The 14110-nt window shown below is 50.0% G+C and overlaps 1 protein-coding gene across 2 annotated transcripts in view; it reads left to right on the plus strand.

Annotated features, from left to right (window-relative positions):
* The first annotated feature begins 494 nt into the window (after nucleotides 1-494).
* Nucleotides 495-14110, plus strand: part of LOC133343462 (synaptotagmin-1-like) — a 54120-nt gene continuing 40504 nt past the window's right edge. Inside the window, exon 1 of one of the 2 annotated variants that reach the window (XM_061553099.1) lies at nucleotides 495-799. The gene's annotated coding sequence lies outside the window, so the exon portion shown is untranslated. Of the gene's footprint in view, nucleotides 800-10991; nucleotides 11031-14110 lie in introns of those variants that run through there. The other variant, XM_061553109.1, reaches the window with a different exon arrangement.

Below are 14110 nucleotides of genomic sequence, written 5' to 3' on the forward strand. Positions count from 1 at the left end.
GACTACATGTGTGTGTGTATACACATCGTCGACATTATAACAGCAATGCATTGCAATATGCATCTCCTACCCCACACCAACAAAAATAATAACCCGTGAATAACTGACAAAACGAGTAACGTCAACTTTATAAAAAAAAAATTTATACAAAATTTTTTAAATAAAAAAATACAACGTTAATTTTAACGTAAGGGAATATGTCACGCGCGTGTGTGTGTGTGTATGTGTGTGTGTCTAAGCCCTTGTGCTATGCAAGTCTCCATGGTAACCCCCACACTGATCTATATGGGTCCGAGGCTATCGCGGAATCGATTCTCTTGTTAATCGACTCGCAGGCAAAACCCCCCCGTAACGATTCCGCGTACACACACCTCCCCTCCCCTCTAACGGGGGGGACCAACGGCTGCGACGGCTGTTGGAATCGATCCGAGTTGTTGTTGTTACCGTGAGCGTCGGATCGATTCTGCAAAAGGCGGGATAAGATGTGAGTGGGTGTCTCGCTGCTGAGGCAGAGAGACGGAGTGAGGGGCTTACACGGCAGCGGTGCTCGTAACGAGATCCTTTTAAAATAAATTACATCTCTACAAAGAGGGCGGGCGGCGGGGGGGGGGGAGCTCTGCATCTACTAAAATAAGTTAGCGCATTTTTAAAAACTAATTGCATTTTAAAAATGTGACATTTTTTTTGCCTATAGAGCAACAGCTAACCGGGCAATATAATATTTTATTAATATCGCCTTGGCATCTATCTCACACGAATATATTGTACATCCTTTAAGCGGCCACAATCTCCCCCTGGGGTAAGTCATGTTTGTTAATATTTGACGATTGTGCAATGTGCAATGTGTGTGTGCTGTTGTGTTTCTATGTGAGGAGCGGTGGCGCAGTGGTTAGCGCCGCTGTACTTTAAATTTGACTGGCTACGAGTTCGATTTCGGGTCACGGCTATTATCAGTGGCGATTGATAACTGAACCAATCCTTAGAACACCATCACCACCGCTCCTCACCAGTCAACCCGCAGTGACCAGCGAGGTGAAGTATGGTCAAACACCCCCAAAACACGGAGCGATGGGGCCTTTAATCCAGCAGTGGATAATATTAACAAAAGGGTTTAATTTGGTATGCGACGGTGTGTATATATGTGTGTGTGTAATAACCATTTAACAATGTATATACACAATCAACAAGTGCATGTGTGTGTGTGTGTATCCCTTACGAAGATCTGCTGCTGTATACAAACGAACATTTATTTAGTAATTGTCAATCAAATACAAAGATCGCTTTATTTCTAAACCGCATTGATTGTTGACACAAAGACAAAGATCCCCCGTGTAGCCTCGACATACTGTTGGGGCAAGTGCTGTGAGCGAGCACCTACGAAGGCCGGTACGGCACATGGAGTGGGTGGCCAGCCCCACGCCCGGCCGCCTTTGTCTCCCCGGTGGTGATGCTAACGCACATGCGCCAGGTACTCATTTGAGGCCGAGTCGACCTAGGGGAGGGTCCACGACCGGGTTCAGATAATAATCGTCACGATGAGCGGTGGTGGTGGCCGTGAGTGGGAATCGAACTCGGGTCGCTGGGTTCGTAGCGTAGCGCGCTGAGCACACACAGCAAGTACACACACAGCACACACACAGCACACACACACAGCACACACAAATACAGCAAGTACACACACATACACAGCAAGTACACACACAGCAAGTACACACACACAGCACACACACAGCACACACACACAGCACACACACAGCACACACACAGCACACACATACACAGCAAGTACACACACATACACAGCAAGTACACACACAGCAAGTACACACACACAGCACACACACACAGCACACACACAGCACACACACAGCACACACACACAGCACACACATATACAGCAAGTACACACACACAGCACACACATATACACAGCAAGTACACACACACAGCACACACACACAGCACACACACACAGCACACACACAGCACACACACACAGCACACACACACAGCACACACATGCACAGCAAGTACACACACACAGCACACATATACACAGCAAGTACACACACACACAGCAAGTACACACACAGTACACACACACAGTACACACACACACAGTACACACACACAGCAAGTACACACACAGCAAGTACACACACAGCACACACACACAGCACACACAGCACACACATACACAGCAAGTACACACAGCACACACATATACACAGCAAGTACACACACACAGCAAGTACACACACACACAGTACATACACACAGTACACACACACACACACAGTACACACACAGCAAGTACACACACACATCAAGTACTCACACACATACACAGCAAGTACACACAGCACACACACATCACACACATACACAGTAAGTACACACACACAGCACACACACACACACAGCACAACACACACAGACACACAGCACGCACACACATACACATCTGCAAGTACACATACACACCAAGTACACGCTCCATATGCAGCAACACAATACGTATTGCACTGTGTGATAATGAAGACACAAACAGTGTGCGGATTTCCACATCAATTGCACATTGCCAGGACAGATGCATTATGAATGGACCTTGCAATGTACTCGAGGTATATTCACACAATTTGTGTGCAGTACTTGTGTTACAGACATATCATTAATCAGACATGGTCAATACACTGCTGGACTAATGCATTACCTTCTCCACATCAATTCTATGGGAACTATAAACACAAATACACCTTGACACGTATACACGTGTGAACACACTGTAATGCGTTTAGTATGTACGCAATAATATATGTGTGTATTATATACACAATAGAACACATACATTGCATACCTTTGTTGCATATGCACTGTGCACCCAGTTATAACTGAAAAAAGGTCTTCAAACGGAAATATAATAGGCGACGTTTCGGGCAATCTCCCTTCTGTATAGCCTATATATGTCATGCACATGATTACCATGCCATCAGTTAGTGTATGTGTCATGGCACACCATGTGTTTTTGTGTGCCATGCACGTCAAACAGCACATACACAACACTACGAATCCCGTGTGGTGTATCGTGTTAAATAGTAGGGCCATTGCCCGAATCGTCGCCTATCGCATCTCTTTTTCTTGTTAAGGCAGCTACATTTACGATGCAGTGATGTATAACACATTCCTGCGGAGGGAGCTGGTAGTAACGTTGGGTTGCTCGGTCAATGACCAGGGTCAACGGCGGCGTGGTGTATTCCGCAAATATGCCCGACTGTGAGGGCGGGCACAAGCCGGCGTGAGTAGGTTAAACGTTGAGTTTTATAAGGGCACCACGGGGTGACCAGCCCCTCTCCACCCAGCCCCACCTCTCCCACCCCCACCTAGCCCCACCCTCACCACCCAGCCCCTCCCCACCCTCCCACCTCACCCAGCCCCTCCCCACCCTCCCCACCCAGCCTCTCCCCTCCCCTCTCTACCCTTCCCTCCCCACCCAGCCCTCCCCACCCAGCCCCTTCCCACCTTCCCCTCTCCACCCAGCCCCTGCCTCCCCACCCAGCCCCTCCCTGCACGACGGACGGACGGACACAATAATCCCCTGTGGGCTGGTGGAACCAGTGGGTTCCTACCAGTATTAACATTATTTCTGCGGAGTAAATACACAACACGTGTATATGTATTGGTGTATAACAACACAAAAACAAAGATCCCCCGTGTAGCCTTAACAGACTGTAGGGGCAAGTGCTGTTAGCGAGCACCTATGAAGGCGGCACGGCACACGAGGGGGTGGGTGGCCAGCACCACGCCCGGCCCCCTTTGTCTCCCCAGTGCTGATGTTTTACACACCGCACCAGGTACTCGTTTAAGGCTGAGTCGACCTATGGGAGGCCCACATCGGTTCAAATATTCGCCACCGTGAATTGGTCGTGAACGGGAATCGAAACTCGGGTCGCGGGGTTTTTGTCGTGCAGTTGCGCTAACCACTGCGCCACCGCTCTCCGCAAACAACACATGGCCACGAACAATGCACACACAATTCTGCATTGTGAACTGCAGTGCGAGTTAAGTCAGTGGATAAATACGTTCGACAAACACAATCATTGACAATTACAAGGGCTTATCTGAGGCTGGGTTTGGCATGAGAGTCAAAGGTCTTTTTTAAAGAGATGGGTGCATTTTAATTGAGCAGTAGCTGCTGCATTTGCAGAAATAGCAGGGGCATCAACGGCAGCATCAGCAGTAGCAGCAGCATCAGCAGCAGAAACATAACTAGCAGCATCAACAGTTACATCAGTACCTTCAGCATTAGTAGCATCATGACCAAAAGAAACAGCAGCATCAGAAACATTGTCATCAGATGCATCATCATTAGAAACAGCATCAGTAGCAGCAGCATCATCCGAAGCATTAGGAGCGTCATCAGCAACAGTTGCATCTTCATCAGCATCCATCACTTCAACAACATCAGTCGCAATCGCAATTGAATCCTGAGTTGTAATATCGTCAATACCATTATCATCAGCAGCAGCAGCATCACCATCATTAACCCTCGCGTCAACATTATCAGTTTCAGCAGCAGCAGTAACCACAGCAGCAGCTGCAGCGACATCAGTAGCAGCAACAGGAGTAACATCGCCAGCAACAACAGTAGTAACATCAGCAGCAGCAGCACCAGGAGCATCGTAATCATCAGCAGCAGTGGCATCAGCAAGCCGCAACACACACTCAACAATCATCAGCAGTAAGCAGCATCAATCAATCATCAGCAGCAGTGGCATCAGCAAGCCGCAACACACACTCAACAATCAGCAGTAAGCGGCATCAATCAATCATCAGAAGCAGTTGCATCAGCAAGCCGCAACACACACTCAACAATCATCAGCAGTAAGCAGCATCAATCAATCATCAGCAGCAGTGGCATCAGCAATCCGCAACACACACTCAACAATCATCAGCAGTAAGCAGCATCAATCAATCATCAGCAGCAGTGGCATCAGCAAGTCGCAACACACACTCAACAATCATCAGCAGGAAGCAGCATCAATCAATCATCAGCAGCAGTGGCATCAGCAAGCCGCAACACACACTCAACAATCATCAGCAGTAAGCAGCATCAATTAATCATCAGAAGCAGTGGCATCAGCAAGCCGCAACACACACTCAACAATCATCAGCAGTAAGCAGCATCAATCAATCATCAGAAGCAGTGGCATCAGCAAGCCGCAACACACACTCAACAATCATCAGCAGTAAGCAGCATCAATCAATCATCAGAAGCAGTGGCATCAGCAAGCCGCAACACACACTCAACAATCATCAGCAGTAAGCAGCATAAATCAATCACCAGCAGTAAGCAGCATCAATCAATCATCAGAAGCAGTGGCATCAGCAAGCCGCAACACACTCAACAATCATCAGCAGTAAGCAGCATCAATCAATCATCAGCAGCAGTGGCATCAGCAAGCCACAACACACACTCAACAATCATCAGCAGTAAGCGGCATCAATCATCAGTAGCAGTGGCATCAGCAAGCCGCAACACACACTCAACAATCATCAGCAGTAAGCAGCATAAATCAATCATCAGCAGTAAGCAGCATCAATCAATCATCAGAAGCAGTGGCATCAGCAAGCCGCAACACACACTCAACAATCATCAGCAGTAAGCAGCATCAATCAATCATCAGAAGCAGTGGCATCATCATCATCATCACCAGTCTTTCGTCCATAAAGCCTCCTGTCCCCCCCATCTGTGCCCATTGGTGGCCCATTTCGCGTCCCATCCCCTCCTTATGCCACACAACGCCTCACTCCAACACACTGTCACGTAATTAGCCCACGCTGGTGCATAACAGCAGCCTGCCAAATGGACGGTGTAAAGTATACGTTAGCTTCGAATACGTTCGCGTACGCGTTGATGAGTATCCATTTTACGATACGGTTAATTATATGGTGTGCTTGCTGGCAAATGACTTAATCACCGATATGTGTAACGCTAATGAGTAACCTAACAGCGTGTCCGTTTCGTGTATAAAGATACGGTTTTGACGGCCGAAATGTGGTGGTGCCGTCCTTTATTTAAGCAGACGATTAAATATATGGGCCCGTTGAGACGCATGATGCATTTGGGTGGCAGGACGAATTGACCGATGACGCTGGCTGTCATCACGACCAGCGGAACGTCATTAAGTCAGATCGTAAAATGTGTTGCGGGTTTCGTTCTCTCACACAAACCGATGGTTCTGAAGTAGTAACCTAATTAGCACGTATTCTTAGGTTTTTTTCGGTAAAGTCACGTAGGTAAAACATCAAAATTAATAAAAAAATAAATAAAATAAAACAAAAATCACGACGTTTCGGAGGCAACACAAGTCTCCGTCATCAGGTGGGACCGTCACAGCCGGATTAGCTGCATCAAGTGAGGCAATGATTCAAGATGTAATCCCTTAAAAAGCAAGTTGAGGGGGAGGAGAGGGGCGGGGGGAGCTAATCAGAATGTGGTAGCCAATGAAGCTCCCCCCCCTCTCCTCCCCCTCAACTTGCTTTTTACGGGATTACATCTTGAATCATTGCCTCACTTGATGCAGCTAATCCGGCTGTGACGGTCCCACCTGATGACGGAGACTTGTGTTGCCTCCGAAACGTCGTGATTTTTGTTTTATTTTATTTATTTTTATTAATTTTGATGTTCTACCTACGTGACTTTACCGAAAAAATCTAAGAATATGAATCCTTACAGTCACGAAAGCTTCAAATCTAAACTAATTGGCACGCTCTGTTCACGTGACAAACCTTTCTGATTGGCTTGTGCCGGGTGGAGGAGGTGGTTCTACGTTTGCGTTGACGCGATATAACCCGAACAAAAACTTTTATCGCGAATAATAACGTTCGCGAAAGCCTACTTGTTGATTTGACGAGTGGCACCTCAACGATGGTTTTCGCCACCGTCTAATTTGCCCAAACCTGCAACTGACAAGCGTGGTGAAGTATGGTCAAACAATACCCGTGATTGACATGGCGTGGGGGAGGCCTTCATCCAGCAGTAGATTGACAAGAAGCTGTAAGTTTCGATGTAAAGCTTTCGTGACTGCAGGGATTCATATTCTTGGTTCTTTCGGTAAAGTCACGTAGAAGGGAAACTAATAAAATAAGTAAAAATATAAAACAATAAAAGTCTCACGACGTTTCGACTGCAACACAAGCAATCATCATCAGGTGTGATGATGATGATCATCAGGTGTGATGATGATTGCTTGTGTTGCAGTCGAAACGTCGTGAGAATATTTTTATTTATTTAATTGTTTCCCTTCTACGTGACTTACCGAAAGAACCAAGAATAACAGGCTGTAAGTTGATATAATTATCATGTAAAGGCTTTCATCTAGCAGTGGATCTATCATGGCTGAAGGGTGTGGCACATGTGTTTTAGTCGATGTTTTTGGCCAGGTGGTCGTTGTCGTCATAACAAGGAGTGTGCGTGACCCGCAGTCGAAGGTCGCAAGCTCAAATCCTGGCTGGCCATCAACTCATCTAATCGTCCGTCTCTGGGCTGAATAAAATAGAAACCACTGCGTGGGTAGTCAACAGTGGTAGTCATACATTTACTCCCACCCCCCCCGCCCCCCTGAGATAAGAATTTAGAATTTCCACCACTGTCAACTGGACATTCAGACCTCCACCGTTTCTGCAGTAGGAATTCAACATTTAACAAAGAAAAACCATCTCTATTATTTGCGCGTTATTTTTTTTTTACTAAGCACGAGGTGAATTTTAAATATCGACGTGACATCTCTCGCAAATATGAGGTATAGTGCAACCGCGAATACATTTATCTAAGAAAATTGCCCAACCGTCTCGAATAAAAATCCATCCCCGTATCTCTCCACCGAGAGCGTGCGTGTGTGGGCTGTGTGCGTGTGCGGGCGTGCGTGTTTGTGTGGGTGCGGTAGTGTAGCGGTCAGCGCGCTGCGCTACGAACCTGGCGACCCGGGTTCGATTCCCGCTCACGGCCAACACCAGTGACGGTTATCTGAACCGGTCCTGGGCCTCCCCTAGGTCGACTCAGCCTTAAATGAGTACCTGGTGCGGTGTGTAAACATCGCCACTCGGGAGACAAAGACGGTCGGGCGTGGTGCTGGCCACCCACCCCCCCGTGTACCGTTCCGGCCTTTATAGGTGCTCGCTAACGGCACTTGCCCCTACAGTCTGTTAAGGCTATGCGGGGGATCTTTGTCTTTGTTTGTGTGGGTGCGGTAGTGTAGCGGTAGTGTAGCGGTCAGCGCGCTGCGCTACGAACCCTTTTACCTGAGTTCGATTCCCGCTCACGGCCAACACCAGTGACCACTGCGGAGACAAAGGCGGCCAGGCGAAGTGCTGGGTCCCCACCACCTCGTGTGCCGTGCCGGTCTTCATAGGTGCTCGCTTACAGCACTTTCCCCAACAGTCTGTTAAGGCTTTGATCTTTGTGTGTGAGTGCGATAGTGTGTAATGGTTAGCGCGCTGCGCTACGCACCTGGTGCGCCGAGTTCGATTCCCGCTCACGGCCAACACCAGTGGCAATTATCTGAACCGGTCATGGGCCTCTTCTAGGTCGACTCAGTCAAAAAAAGTACCTGGTGCGGTGTGTAAAAATCACCACTGCGGAGACAAAGGCGGTCGCGCGTGGTGTTGGCCACCCAGCCCCTCGTGTGCCGTGCCGGCCTTCATAGGCGCTCGCTCACGGCACTTCCCCCAACAGTCTGTTGAGGCTATACGGGGGTCTTTGCCTTTGTGTCTACATTGCGATGCACAAATCCCATAAAACCCAGTGTCTGTGTAATGCACCCAATCAATCCGGTTCAGAAATAAAGCTTAATTTAAGTCATGTTGAGAGCTCATTGAGAGAGGATGTCTCTCTTACACGGGGGAGGGGGTGGCGGAGGGGAGGGGGGGGATCTGGACAATAGGAAAAAATAAGGTCACAGCAGTATCCCCGTCGCACAAAAGGGGTCGGCTTTTAAAATGTTTGTTTATATTTCTGCGGTCCAATGTTTGCAAGAGGAACGGATTTCACGAGATTCCCGTTGTTTGACCCCCTTGTGTTGGGAATTCGCTCGAAGCGTGCGTGCCCACCGTGGAGTCGAAGCGATGACATCGGTTCACGTACCGGTGGCCCGGGAGATTTATTTGCATCTTGAGATCGTGAGAGGTGGCGCCTGCCTTCATCCAGCAGTGGGTAGACCCTGTCAGATGTTGTTGATGATGGACGCAGTCGTGGGTCACTTTCAAATATGCCATTTTTCATGGCCTTGACAACTTACATTTTGTGACACGCTCTCCGATGGCTGTGCCTCGTTTGGAAATGTTCCGTGTGTGAAAAGGAAATATACGTATACAATTAAAGCCAACATTAATCAGAAAACCTTCACGCAAAACCCGTGCGTCCATTCACATCCAAAGACGGTGGGTCTGCGTGCATGCAGTAGATGCGTGCGTTTAATAGTTGGCGATGAAAGGCGCCATTGCGATGTTTTTGCCTTTCTCATGAGCCTCCGATAAGCATGGTGGCTGTGCGCATGGAGAGGTTACGGGGTGAGGGAGAGAGACAGTGTGCACGCTGTCTCGTCTGCTGTGCGGATGGATCGCTGGCCAGCCGACCTGTTTGATGAGTGGGCGTCCGCGGTCCTGATTTGCGCCGAGCCTACGATGCGGAGCGGCACAATTGGAGTTGATAAAGCAGCGAGGCCTGTGAGCAGATCACCGTCGCATCTTGGTTGAGCCGCCCGGATAGCGCTCGGATGGGCGACCGACCGATCACCGTGCCTAACAGGTGTTATAGGCTGCAGTGGGGCTATGACATTGGCAACAGATGGCAGTGCAGAATTGTTGCACTGCTACTTCTGTGCTCTCCGCCTTGACCAACCTGCACTAACCAGCATGGTGAAGTATGGTCAGATAACCCCCCCCCCACCACCCCCCGGTGTGGGGAGGCGTTCATCCAGCAGTGTCGTGGCAGAAAAGTCTGTGCAGGTAGGAATGCAACCGCGTCTCAAGATGCCGTACAAAGATTAAACACGATTTGCGTGATAACGTCGAGGGGACACGCGGGGTAATTTTTTTATTGTTGTTGCTTTATCTTCTTGGTTCTTTCGGTAAAGTCACGTAGAAGGGAAGTAATAAAATAATAATATTTTATTACTTCCCTTCTACGTGACTTTACCGAAAGAACCAAGAAGATGAATCCCTGCAGTCACGAAAGCTTTAAATCGAAAGTTGTTGCTTTAATTTCAGTTTTGCGGAGGTGAAGGGAGGAATAAAACACACAGGGACTGGAGTAGGGTCGTGGGCTGGATGTTATCTGGGCAGATAAAGACATTCGGACAGATGGAGACGGACGTAGGGAGATGAGGCGAGGAAGTTCTTAGGCATGAACTACTTAAATTGAGAGCATGAAGTCAAATTCCAAGAACACAGGATGAGATGTTACTATCCTTTGTACAAGCACTTCCAAGAGTTCATGAACAGTGAGCCTGGTGAAATTTGGGGAGCGCATCGTCAGTAGTGTACCTTTGGTTCCTAGGGTGTTTCGGCCTTTCACACTATACACCCTCCCCAAAGGCGGCCAGCGACAGGGTGATCAATCCTACGCTTGCGTCCCATACCCAATTAGTCATAGGAGTTGCCTTGTTGTTGATAGCCAACAGAGGCAGAGAGATTCAGACAGTGGGGGCAGCAAGGAAGAAGGAGAGACCTCCCATCATCATTGGTACAAGTGTTCGCACCAGTGTGATAGTGCAGGCTGTCGGTCATTGGATGAGGGGCAGAAGAGGGGCAGAAGGTCTGAGGCCTGGCCTTGAAACGAGGGCATGCCGTCAACAGTACGGTGGTCAGTGGCAGGGAGATGCAGCCAGTGGGGGCGGCAGCAGCAAGGAAGGAGGAGAGACCTCCCATTGAACGGGAATTGACTGGTGTCTCTGATTTGGAGGTCTTTGGTTGCTGGAGCAGAGGGTGCGTGGCGAGGGGGGGGGAGAGCACAGAGAGATGAGATGTGAGAGGTGAGAGCAACATGACAGAAATATAGAAATAATCCAATCCAGCCAACGATCGTGTCTTTTTTTCTCTTGCACAGCCGTCACAGCGGTTTTGGCTAATGTATCGGATACGCCGTCCAGCCAGATGGCGTCGCGGTTAGGGCAGTTTGACTCGGGACCAGAAGGGTCAAGAGTTCAAATCCCGCTCAGGATATGACTCAGCCCGTTATCATTATCGTTCGTACACGGTGTGGAATTTGCCCCAGCGTTATGGTGCGAGGCTACCCGAGCGCAGGAAAGGCGCTGTGTCCTACAGGCGATTAAAATCCACGGTCGTTTTTCGGGTGGGACCGATGGTTGTCTACGTGGCGTTACCAAATGAGGTAATTTGCGAGTAATATTCAATGTTGCCAATTGCGGAGCGTGTCGCCGGCACACACGGCGTATACTCAACTTCAAAGAGCGACGTGGGATCGATAAGGTCCGCTGGGAAGCGGACGATTCGTCGCGGTCAATCGTCGTTATTCCTTCGATGTCCTTAAAAAAAGAGTATTGTACCACTTTGCGGCAGGTCAACAAAGTGGTTTTAGATTCTATAGACCCCATCGGAAGCGAGAGCGGCAGTCCGTCTCTGTGCAAGTGTTTGGGTCTATGCATGAGTTTATACTGGTAGGAACCCACTGGTTACACCAGCCCACAGGGGATTATTGTGTCCGTCCGTCGTGCAGGGAGGGGCTGGGTGCGGAGGGAGGGGCTGGGTGGGAGGGTGGGTAAGGGCTGGGTGGGCAGGGGCTGGGTGGGGAGGGTGGGGCTGGGTGGGGAGGGGAGGGTGGGTAAGGGCTGGGTGGGGAGGGGCTGGGTGGGGAGGGTGGGGAGGGGCTGGGTGGGGAGGGTGGGGCTGGGTGGGGGGTAGGAGGGGTGGGGCTGGGTGGGGAGGGGCTGGGTGGGGAGGGGAGGGGCTGGGTGGGGAGGGTGGGGCTGGATGGGGAGGGGCTGGTCACCCCGTGGTGCCCTTATAAAACTCAACGTTTAACCTACTCACGCCGGCTTGTGCCCGCCCTCACAGTCGGGCATATTTGCGGAATACACCACGCCGCCGTTGACCCTGGCCATTGACCGAGCAACCCAACGTTCCTTCCAGCTCCCTCCGCAGGAATGTGTTACAACACTGTGGATTTCCATAGCAGCCTGTACCCACCAGATCTCGAGACGTTGCACACAAACAGTGGGAATATTTATAGAGGCAGCAGACACAAAGATGAGGCTCTTAGGCCTGGACTTGGGGGAAGGGCGTTCCAGACAATGGGAACAGCAGAAGAGAATGAGCGATCTCTGCACAATAATCGAGCAAGATACGACATGACGAGCATCTCTAAAAATTTCAGGGATGTATATTTTTTAAAACTCTGTGGTGCTTTGCCCATCTTGTGGGCTTAACCGCCAAGTGCTGCTGCTGCTGCTTGTGCAGGATGTGGTTATACGCTCACTTAATTGAATGTCTTGTCAGGATTCCTCCTAAACTAACCCCGGTTCATTACAGCTTTGTGATGCATGGCGCGCTCCCGAGCCCGCTGCGTTGTCAATTTTGAAAATAAATCTACCCTGCCGGCGAATTTAATTTAATGAAAACGAGCGCTGATCGAACAGCTTACTCCTATCTGCATGTCAATCTCTTTTTTCATGATGATGTTAGGCTAACAAGAAAATGATTCTATCATAATTACTTCGTGCGTGCTTGTGTATGTACGTGCGCGTGTGTGTGTGTGTGTGCGCTTGTGTCTTCGCATGGCCTCAAAGTGCACCTAGCCTGGCACAAGCGTCCATGCTGATGTGACCGCCACTTGTTGGCGATTGGCGCTTGTTGTGTGGGTGTGCTCTGGGGAGCGGTAGTCTAGTGGTCGGCGCACTGCGCTACGAGCCGAGTGCGAATATTCTCACCGGTCCTGGACCACCCTTAGGTCGACTCAGCCTTAAACGAGCACCTTTTGGCGATGTGTAAACAGCAGCAAATGGGGGGAGACAAAGGCATCCGGGCGTAGTGCCGGGCACACCGCCCGCTCGCGCGCCCGTGCCGACCTTTAGTGACCTCTCGCCAACGGCACTTGCCCCTTCCAAGTCTGCGTCGCTATCGGCGGGCGCATCTTTACCGTTCGTCGTGTGGGTAGGCCGCGTCTTATTATTTGTGTGCCGAGCGTGTTATTGTATGCCGTCGACTCCGGCTCAACGGTCGTTTTTGCTAAACATTTGGCAGCAACCTTCCACGCGTCCTGTTGGCTGCCTCTTCTTGTGCTCGCTTGCGATTTCGGAGCCCGCCGTGAGGCCGCGCGTGCGGGAACCAGAGGTCGCAAACGGGTTTTGATTCCTTACCCGTACCCGGCCGCACCAGGGTCGCAAACGGGTACCCGTACCCGGCCGGGTACGGGTAGCCGGGTATCGGGTACGGGTATCGGGTACCCGGTTGCGACCTCTGGCGGGAATGCCTGCGCTCAACGGGCGGAGCGCCCGCTATGTTGTTTGGCTATGTTTGTCCTCGCTGCGATTTGAAGGAGGCTCGAAAAGTTCATCTTAATTTCAGCCGCGGCCTCCTCTCGCGAAGGCAGTTTTTGTTTCGTTTTTCGAGGCTGTCGGGGCTGCACGCCAACACGGCGATGGGAATTCCGAATCTATCCGTGCAGAGCTTCGAGGGCACCGGTGTTGTCTCCGGGTTCTCCGGTTTCCTCGTCAATTACGTGTATTGGGCGACGTTTCGGGCAAGGGCCCTTCGTGACGAATAACCGTGCCTATATATATTTGTTTCCTTTAGGGTCACAGCGTTATTGACAAACGCGCTGAGTTGTGTTGTTATTAATCGTGCTTGTGCACCACAGCATCACCAACTTAATTTTCTCATTAATTATGGAGCTTGACAAACATCCGAATGCTGAGGGGGGGGGGCACTGTGGTGGTCGTAATGGTTAGCGGAGCACTGGACTTGCGGTCCAGAGGTTTTCGGAGGAGGGAACCAACGATGGAAGTTTCACGGAAACGGTGACCGTGCTCGTAGAGATAGGAGAGTTAGTGACGTACATGTACTCTGCACATACACTGCACGTCTTCCAGGATGC

The sequence above is a fragment of the Lethenteron reissneri genome, chromosome 2 (assembly GCF_015708825.2).
Source record: "Lethenteron reissneri isolate LAM-NWPU_2019-01 chromosome 2, ASM1570882v1, whole genome shotgun sequence".
NCBI lineage: Eukaryota > Metazoa > Chordata > Hyperoartia > Petromyzontiformes > Petromyzontidae > Lethenteron > Lethenteron reissneri.